The following is a 9,850-nucleotide window of genomic DNA, read 5'->3' as shown; positions in this document are numbered from 1 at the left end:
GAAGGCATTTTTTTCCTGGTCCTCCCGACTCTCATTTTACCTCTGCCTCCTCCCCGTATCTAAACTACAGGAGTCAACTTCGGTTTAAAAAAAAAACGCCCCCGGCGTGAGGAGCCATCCCGGTGATGCTAAAACTGCCTTCCTGCGGCCTCTGTTTTCCTGTGGACACAGCGGATTCAAGATGTGGTTCACGGGGTGCCCTTTTCCAGGCAAAGGATGCCCCTTGTTTCAGCTTGCTCACAAACCTCTTACCCCCTCCCGCGAGACCACCAGCTGCATTCTGACATGTGAAGTCCAGAGGGCTATGCAAAGCTTTCATCCTCTGGTCTTCTTTCCCTCCACCTGCCGGTGATGGTAGTGGGGGATGGGGCAGGCTGTGGAATGGCACCATCGCATTTTGTTATTTTAAAGGGGGCCAAGGGGGGGGGGGGAGCCACCGACTTTAATTAACACGTATAGTTGCTCCAGAGGTCCTTAGGCTGCATACGGTGTGTGGGTTAAACACACACACCACACAGATTTTTGATACATTTCTTCCCTTCAATGTAAGGGTTTAGATATATAGGGTTTCGTGGGTTTTTTTAAAATCCATTCTGCATCTGAATCGAAAGTTTTTATGAGAAAGTGGTAAAGTAATATTTTTATGTTGTTCCTCTGTACTTTTTTTTTATGCTGAGATGTTCAAATTCCCATCACCCCTCTTTGAACTTTACCCATTTGCTTGACTGAAATAGTAACTTTTTGGGGGCTTTCCACAGAGCCATTTGATCTCAAAGGTAGTTTTGTGCTGTCTTCATGGGTTTCATAGTTTGAGAAGCTATTCAATAGCTTGGACTAGTAGGCGATTCTCTGTTTTAAAGTTAAAATGGGGGGGGGGAGGTGTCACAAATGACAAAACTTAAAAACATAAATACAGTTACAAAATCCAGAAAAATGGCAATTAGGTGCTTGACAAATTCTTTTCCCTCCATTTTTAGCTACATTTTAAAAAAATATATATTATTGTTGATTTCAGAGAGGAAAGGAGGAGAGAGAAATAGAAACATCAAAGATGAGAGAGAAACATTGACCGACTGCCTCCTGCACACCCCCCAGTGGGAATCAAGCCTGCAACCCAGGCATGTGTCCTTGACCATAATCGAACCCTGGACCCTTCAGTCCACAGGCTGATGTTCTATCCACTGAGCCAGACCGGCTAGGGCTTGGCTACATTTCTTAATTGATACATAATTGTTATAGTTCACCCATTTAAAGTGTTTTTTGTTGTTTTCACAGAGTTGTGCAATTAACAGTACATTTGCATTCCACACCTTCTAATTAATTTGCTTTCAATGTACACAAATCCATGCACTAGCCCTCCTATCCTATATAATAAAAGGCTAATACACAAATCGACTCAACTGTAGAATGACTGGTTGCTATGATGCACACTGACCGCCAGGGGGCAGACGCTCAACGCAGGAGCTGCCCCCTGGTGGTCAGTGAGCTCCCACAGGGGGAGCACCACTCAGCCAGAAGCCGGGCTCACGGCTGGTGAGCGCAGCGGCTGTGGCGGGAGCCTCTAGTTTCATATAAATGGAGATACACAATATGTGATCTTTTGTGGCTGGCTGGCTTTCAGGTAGCACCATATTTTTAAGGTTCACACATGTAACAAGAATGTATCAACGCTTCATTCCTTTTATAGCTGAACTAGGGGCCTGGTGCATGAATTCGTACACCAGTGGGGTCCCTTGGCCTGGCCTATGGGATCGGGCTGACACCGGCTCTCCAACATCCCCCAAGGGGGTCCCAGATTGCAAGAGGGTGCAGGCCAGGTTGAGGGACCCCACCAATGCACAATCGGGGCTGGAGAGGGACATGGGAGGTTGGCCAGCCAGGGTAGGACCGCGGGAGGGCTCCAGGGTGTGTCCAGCCCGTCTAGCTCAGTCCCGATCAGCCAGACCCCAGCAGCAAGCTAACTGATCAGTCAGAGCATCTGCCCCCTTGGTGGTCAGTGCATGTCATAGCTATTGGTCAACCAGTCGACTGTCTGCCCCCTGTGGTCAGTGCACATCATAGCAACTGGTTGACCAGTCAACTGTCTGCCCCCTGGTGGTCAGCGCACATCATAGTGAGCAGTTGAGCGGCCTTAGCATATCATTAGCATATTACACTTTGATTCGTTGAACGGATGACCGGACACTTAACATATTAAGCTTTTATTATATAGGATAATATTATACTGTGTGGATATGCCACATTTTGTTTATTCATCAGTTAATGGACATTTGTATTGTTTCCACTTTTTTTTCTATTATGCATAATGCTGCTATGAACATACACATTTTTGTGTGGACCTATGTTTTCATTTTTCTTTGGTTGTATACCTAGGAATAGACTTACTGGTTCACGTGTAACTTTATATGTAACATTTTGTGGATTGACAAACTTTTCTTAAGTGATCCTTATTTTTTTTAATTGATGTTCCCCCTTACTGAGTATCTCTTATTTAGTCAAAATAAGACTAAGAGCTGACTCTGCATTAGAACAATATTATAATATATGGTTTCTAAAATAACTAAAAATACACCCATTAAGCAGAATTTTTTTTTTTTGAGATGTTCATAGTGCCTTATGGGCATCTTCTACTAACTTTGATAGCCTTGTGTGTACATTAGAATAGGAATATTTTCAGCTAAGGAAATGACAAATTGCTGTAATGGAAAGTCATACTTTCTCCTCACTTGTGACTTACTCAAAGTCTCACATGCCTGTATTGAGATAGAAACATCTTTTATTATCCTTAGAGCACACCAGGATGGCCTATTTTATGTATTTATTAATTACATATATGTCTGTGTCTCTCGGAACACTTAATTATGCACATTTCTAAATATGGTTCTATGTTGTACTACAGCAAATTTTAAGGCAGTACTGTTTTTTGGTTTGTTTGTAATGACATCATCTGTTTCATTGAAAAGTCTCGCAAGAAGAATGAACCAGTTCTGTCCAGTGAGTTTTATTTAATCCAGTATTACCATTGTAACATGTAATCAATGTTCAAAAATGAAATCGTTTATATTTTTTCATACTAAGTCTTCAAAATCTAGTTCATATTTTACACATACACCTATCTCAGTTTGGACAAGCTATTTATCAGGTGCTTAATAGCTGCCTGTGGCTGTCTACCTTATTGGACAGCACAGATATAGAATATAGCATATAGAGTGAAGTAATTGTAGCATTTTTTGGTTTATGATCTAACATTCTTTCAAAATTATGAAGAGTACAAAGTCCTAGAGCTTCATTTAATCTGATCTCTAACTTTGTGACCTTGGGAAAATCAGACTTAGGGTTCTTCTCTCTCTAAAACAAGAGGTACTGTTTCATGAGTGTTGCGTAGTTTAATAGGTTGTTAGGAAGATGCCTAGCAATTCTCTGAGCATTTTATCACTTTCAGCTTTTCTCCTTGAGAGGAAGAAAGAGGGTTTAAAAGGATTCTGTGTAACTTTTTCTTTTACTCCTTTATTTGCAATTGCCTCTTGTTTTTTTTTTTCCTCTGTCTTCATATATAATTTAAGTTGAGCTTAAAATTAATGGGGAAAGTTTTTAAAGTAGAAACATCTTATTGCTTATTGAAGAGTATTTTTGGCACAAGGAATCAGTGACTTTTCTAAAGTCATAATTTCTAAGTCATTGAGTCAAAACTTATTCATGGCTTCCAATCTCATATTCATTCCTATCTTTAATTCAGCCATACTGGCTCCTCCAAATAGGTCATGCTAACTTCTTGAGAGAGAAAAGCACCAAACAAGGCATATGTCAGTATCCATTTAAAATAATTTACAGGAACTGTCAGATTATATCCAATCTTGGCTTCTTTAATGTAGAGGATTATCATTATTAGTTTGAGAATAGTAACTATAAGAAGGATATGCACAGTGCAACACAGGAAATGGTTAGTGACCAAACTTCAAATAAAAAATTTGTCAGGATAAAGCAAATTAAGCTCATCTAGTTTGGGGGGAGGGGGCGGGGGGTGGTTGTTGGTTTTGTTTTTAATCCTTACCTGAGGATATGTTTTTCATTGATTCCTAAGAGAGAAAAACAACTACTGGTTGCCTCCCGCACTCTCCCGACTGACCCAGAATCAAATCTGAGGCTCTTTCTTCAGTGCACGGTGCACAGGACGAGCTCTAACCAACTGAGCCACACAGTCCAGGGCACATCTAGTTTATGTTTTAAAAGTAGAGAGGGAATTCTCTAGTAGACTTTCTAATAAACCTACATAATTTTTATAGAAGTTCTGAGAGTATCCAGTTATGAAAGTATCCAGGTTTGAATAGAACATAAGTTATGTTCAGAGAATAATTAGATCTTTTTTAAAAATATATATTTTATTGATTTTTTTTTTACAGAGAGGAAGGGAGAGGGATAGAGAGTTAGAAACATCGATGAGAGATAAACATAGATCATCTGCCTCCTGCACACTCCCTACTGGGGATGTGCCCACAACCAAGGTACATGCCCTTGACCGGAATCAAACCTGGGACCCTTCAGTCCGAAGGCCAACGCTCTATCCAATTAGGGCGAGAATAATTAGATCTTATAAACACACAGCTTCAAGGAAAAAAACTCACCCTGAATACAAAAGAATACTAAAATACTGGAAACTTGATTGTCCACACAACATAAAATATGAAGTCAGCTTGAACTTAAAAAAAAAAAAAGTTTCTTGAGGAGTTTAATAAATTGAGCAGCTATTTAAAAAATGATCAGCTATTTTGTTTAGAAATGGCCTTGGTGATTTGTTAAGTTGTACAGAGTGAAAAGCATTGTTAAGCAATTAAGTCTTGTTAACTTTTAGAGGCTGACCTCTCTCATCACAAATCTTGGAACATATTTACTATACTTAAAATAACTACTGTCTAATTTTTCATATAATAGTCCAAGCATGTGACACTATGAAATATTTGTTAGAAATATAGTTCAAAATTAAATTATTGTTTTCATGCTTCCTGTCAGTTTTCCTAGTTTACAAGGCAACCAATTTCAGAATTGCTTCATTGAAAATTTCTTAAGTGATAACAAGATGTCTTTCATAGTCACTAGTATGTCAAATGAATATTCAAGATTAGAAGAATTGTAGGAGTGATTTAGCTTAATAAAACTAGAAAAAATGTGTAAGTAGTTTTTAAACATTTATTCCTAATACCTGATAGTGGTTATAGGTCCTTAAAATATTTTTAAATGTTTACTGGAACTGCATTCATCTACTTTAGGCCAATAATAACAATGAGAGCTTGTGAAATCTAACCTTGAATGATGATTTTGGTACTTGCTGGCTTAGTCTTGGAACAGAGGAGAAATGGGATCGAAGGGAACTAACTCTTTGAATACCTCTTGTATATGCTTTTAATTGTATTCTCATTTCTCTCAATCTTATAAGCAGAAATTATTAATCTTATAGAAAAAAAACTCTAGAGTTAAGAGACTTAATAGCATAACATTCAAGGGAATGATTTTAATTCATGTGTGCCAAAGTCTGTACTGTTTATACTGTGCCATATTACCTCCAAATTCTCTCAGCCTTAATACAGATCTCAAAGTTGATTAAAAGGTTCCATGTAAAAGCATCTAGCATAGTCCCTGGGGTATAAAAGGTATTCAGTGTTTCCTTTTTTCCCAGAGTGATTTTTAGAAATCAATGTATCATTTGCGGGCTTTAAACTCTAGGGAACACAATCCATATACTAAGCTTACCCTTTAGGTTTACTAAAAGACAGGGCTAGGGAAGACTCCTTTCTATTACAGTTAATATGAGAACAATATTTATATTAGCACACACTAAAGACCAATATATATACGTGCTTGTAATGGTCTTAGTTCAGAAGTTTTCAAAGCTTTAGGATCAAGAACTGTTTATACTGTTAAAAATTAAGAATCTAAGAGAGTTTTTTGCATTCTCCCAATGCACCATTTTAGAAATGAAAACTTAAGAATTTAAAAAATTAGCTCATATAAAAATAATAATAAAGCTATTTTATATAAATATAAGTTTCTAATGAAAAATGACTTATTCTCCAAAACCCCTAAAATTTGATGGGAAGACTGGCCATGTTTAATTTTTTTTTTTTCCAGGTATCAATATTTGACTCAGAAATAGCTAGCTAGCTGGATTCTCCTATGTCTAAATTTAGTCTTGAGGTATGCTGTTTTGGTTGAAGTATATGAAGAATATCCAAGTTGAAAAGGGGAGGCAGTTGAAAAAGCAATGGTTTAATAGCCGTTTTAGATAATTGTGAGAATTACTCTTTGATACTATACCATAACTTCACAAGTAGTAGTTTCTTCAAGGTTAGTTGCAATTTGGAATTTGAAGCCACATCAGAGAACTTGTCTTACTGTTACATTGAAATTCATTTCTTGCATTTGGTATCTTTTACTCATGTTTGATTTTATAACATCATGTATTGGTCATTTGGAAAATATTAGTTCATTGAGTTATATAGCTCTTCCAAATGCTGATACATTTTTATTATATAATGGAAATCCACAATTGTTAATGTCACCACATGGTTCATCAGAAAAATCTTAAATATTGGGAATCTGTCAAGCTCACAGTGGTGGATACAAGTTCTCTAAAAGTCTTATTTTCACTTGAAAGCTCAACTTTTATTATTAACAATAAATACTGTAAGTTGTTTCCTTGAAGCCCAAGCTCTCTTTGCTCATTTTTGTGAAAACATCTGCCAGGCACTGTCTGAGTGACCATAATTTGTCGCTCTTGCAAGTAAAAGTGGTTTTCCATGAAAACAATGGCCAGTTCAATTCTCAGCTCATACAATTGCACAAATACTTTTTCCTTGAGACAGTCATCCTATTCCAGAAGTGCATATGCTGCAAAAGTTGTTTATGTGTAGTCCATATTTTATCACAAAATTTTAGAAAGAAAAAGTTGGGGAGGGGGGGGTTGTTGTTTTTTTTAACCTGAAATACAGTGACTACTAATATAGCTTGGTGATATTGTTTTAATTCATGCTAAAGCACCCACTGAGTTTCATTGCACTGCAAATGTTAAACACAATAAGGAAGTATTAGTAGTAATATTTTGAAATAGTTTTGATCTTATCGACCCTCTGAAAAGGTCTCAGTGTACCCACAGGGGCCCATTGACTGCCATTTTTGTTTATTATTGTTGCTTCTGTTACTAGTGACCATCAAGTAATAATGGTTCTTAAAAGGCTTGATAGTATTACAGTTAAAGAACATGGACTGTGGAGTTACATCTGGATTTGAACCCTGATACCTCCATTTAGTAGATATGGAAGTGACCCTAACAGTTCCTGGCATATAGTACCTACAGAGTGAAAGGAAGCTCTTTGTATTTCTACCAACTTGCTTCATCATGCATTACATCCAAATAACACCACCACCACCACCACCATGTTCCCTGTTAGAGTAGCATTTTGTTTGCAATTCCTTTTCTAATGGTGTGCACCATAATTCAGATCATATCACATGAATTGGGGAAGGTTTCCTTTTCCCTTCATTAGCACTCAAGTGAAAGCCTACTTTCTCCTCTGTGCTTTAACCAAATTGTTTCAAAATTACTAGTCTGACTTCATTTTTCTAATTCTGTGTTATAAGTAAGTTAGTAAATACTTTATATACATTTTGTAACTTTTCCCAGAAGATTATAGATTTAACCAGAAAATAGCTCTAATTCACAATGAACAATGATCTAAAGTCATAGACATGTGCTGGTAATACAAGAATAGCTTGACTATCTTAAATGCTAAACTTATTTCTATTACTGTTTATTTACATTAGAACAAAATTTGATTAGTTTTCACTTTTACTCCAAATTTAATTTACATTCAACTTAAAAATTACATCTTCAGTAAAGGTTATATTTTGACAAAACTGGAATTTCATTAAATTTTTATTAACTAAAGTCACAATCCTAAAATAATGTGGTGTGTCATAATTTGGTGATAGACTATGAATTGCTTTCTAATATTAAAGGAAAAAAAGGTCTGCCTCAGTTTTTCTGTTCTTCAATGTAATCTTTAGTTACTCATATCTACTCTTAATACTTATTTTATTTTTTATAGCTTTGTTTGTTTGTTTCTTAAATTAGGTGTTACTTACATTTATTTATAGTAGTTGTGTCCTGAAAGACCTAGAGGTAGTCCCTACTTTGGTTATATTAAATGAACATATCCTGTTTGCCACCCATCCTACCTATTTACCCTGGGCCTCTTTAGCCACTTTCCACAGCTATTCCTGGTCCAGGAATACAAGCAAAGATTTTTATTTAAGATTTTCAAATAATGGTTACATCATTCTTGGTTCTTTAGTAAGTATGAAAGCCAGTGTTTTCTGGCTTTCTTTAGATTAGTGTCACTAAGGATACCATGAACTCTTTTTTTTCCATAACGTTGATATTGAAAGTTAGGTTTGATAGCTTTAGGCTGAAAGCGCTGACTTTTTAATATTATGTAGTTATGTTTTAGGGAACAGAAACCTAGCTCAAATTAGTTTAAGTATAATAGGGGAATCTGGCTCTCATAACTTTTGTAAGTCCACTGCCACAGCTGGCATTAATTATAAGAGTACTAGTAGAAGTCTGGAGGACTCTGATTGAACAAGGTTTGATTGCATGCTTAGACCTGAATTAATTGCTGTGGGCAAAAGAATGTGGTTCTGTGATTGGCTAGCATAAGGTCATGTGCCATTTGTCCAGCTGTGTATGTATGTTCACACATGTGTGTTGGAGATTGGGAAGGGTGTTGAAACCACCACTAAAACCAGGTTTTCCAAATGAATGAGGAATCTTAGAGTAAAGAAGAAAGGAAGAAAAAATCTATTGAAAACAAAATTATGAAGTACTACGATCCAGTACAGATGTAGAATGGTTTCCTGTTTTGCCTTTGAATATTATGTGGAGATGTTCTTTGTATTACAAATCTATCTGTAGAAATAAGTTCATTGTTGATCAACTTTTTCCTCAAACATCTTATATCAAAGTATTCACATTTTTTCTCTTAATGTCTTGAACAATTTTTTCCAATTCTCTTTTGTTCTCCAGCTTTAAAACAGTAACAGTATTCACTTTAAATTATGAAAAAGCTTGTTTAGGGCCAATGAACAAATAAAAGATATGATCAATATCATTAGTCTTTGGGGAAATGTAGCTCAAAACCGTAATGATACCACTTCACACTTACTAAGATGGCTGTAATCAAAAGACAGACACTAACAAGTGATGGTGAGGATGTGGAGAAAATGGAACCCTTAGACATGGCTGATGGGAATGTAAAATGGTGGTGCCACTTTGGAATGCAGGTTGGCATAAACTCAAAACGTTTAATGGCAATTACACTTCTAGGTATAAACCCAAGAGACTTGCAAACAAGTGTCTGCACAAAAACTTGTACATGAATGTTCATAGTAGTCTTACGCATTATAGCCAAAACATGGAAACAACCCAAATGTCCATCACCTGATGAATGAGTAAACAAAATGTAGCACATCCATACAATGGAATATTATTCTGCCATAAAAGGAAATACTGCTACATGCAACAACATGGTTGAATCTTGAAAACATTTTGCCAATCACAAAAGATCACTTATTCTGTAACTAGAAGCCCAGAGCATAAAATTCGTGCACAGGTAGGGTCCCTAGTGACTGCCAGCTGCTGGCCATTCCATACCGCCCCCTGGTGGTCAGCACACGTCATAGCGAGCAATTGAACTCCTGGTCAGTCAAACTCCTGAGGGAATATGTTGCATATTAGGCTTTTATATATAGAGACTAGAGGCCCGGTGCACAAAAATTTGTGCACGCGGGGGGAGGGGGG

Source organism: Myotis brandtii, unplaced genomic scaffold (genome assembly GCF_000412655.1).
Source record: "Myotis brandtii unplaced genomic scaffold, ASM41265v1 scaffold186, whole genome shotgun sequence".
NCBI lineage: Eukaryota > Metazoa > Chordata > Mammalia > Chiroptera > Vespertilionidae > Myotis > Myotis brandtii.
The sequence above is the reverse complement of the archived record's forward strand: the minus strand, read 5'-3'. Positions refer to the sequence as shown.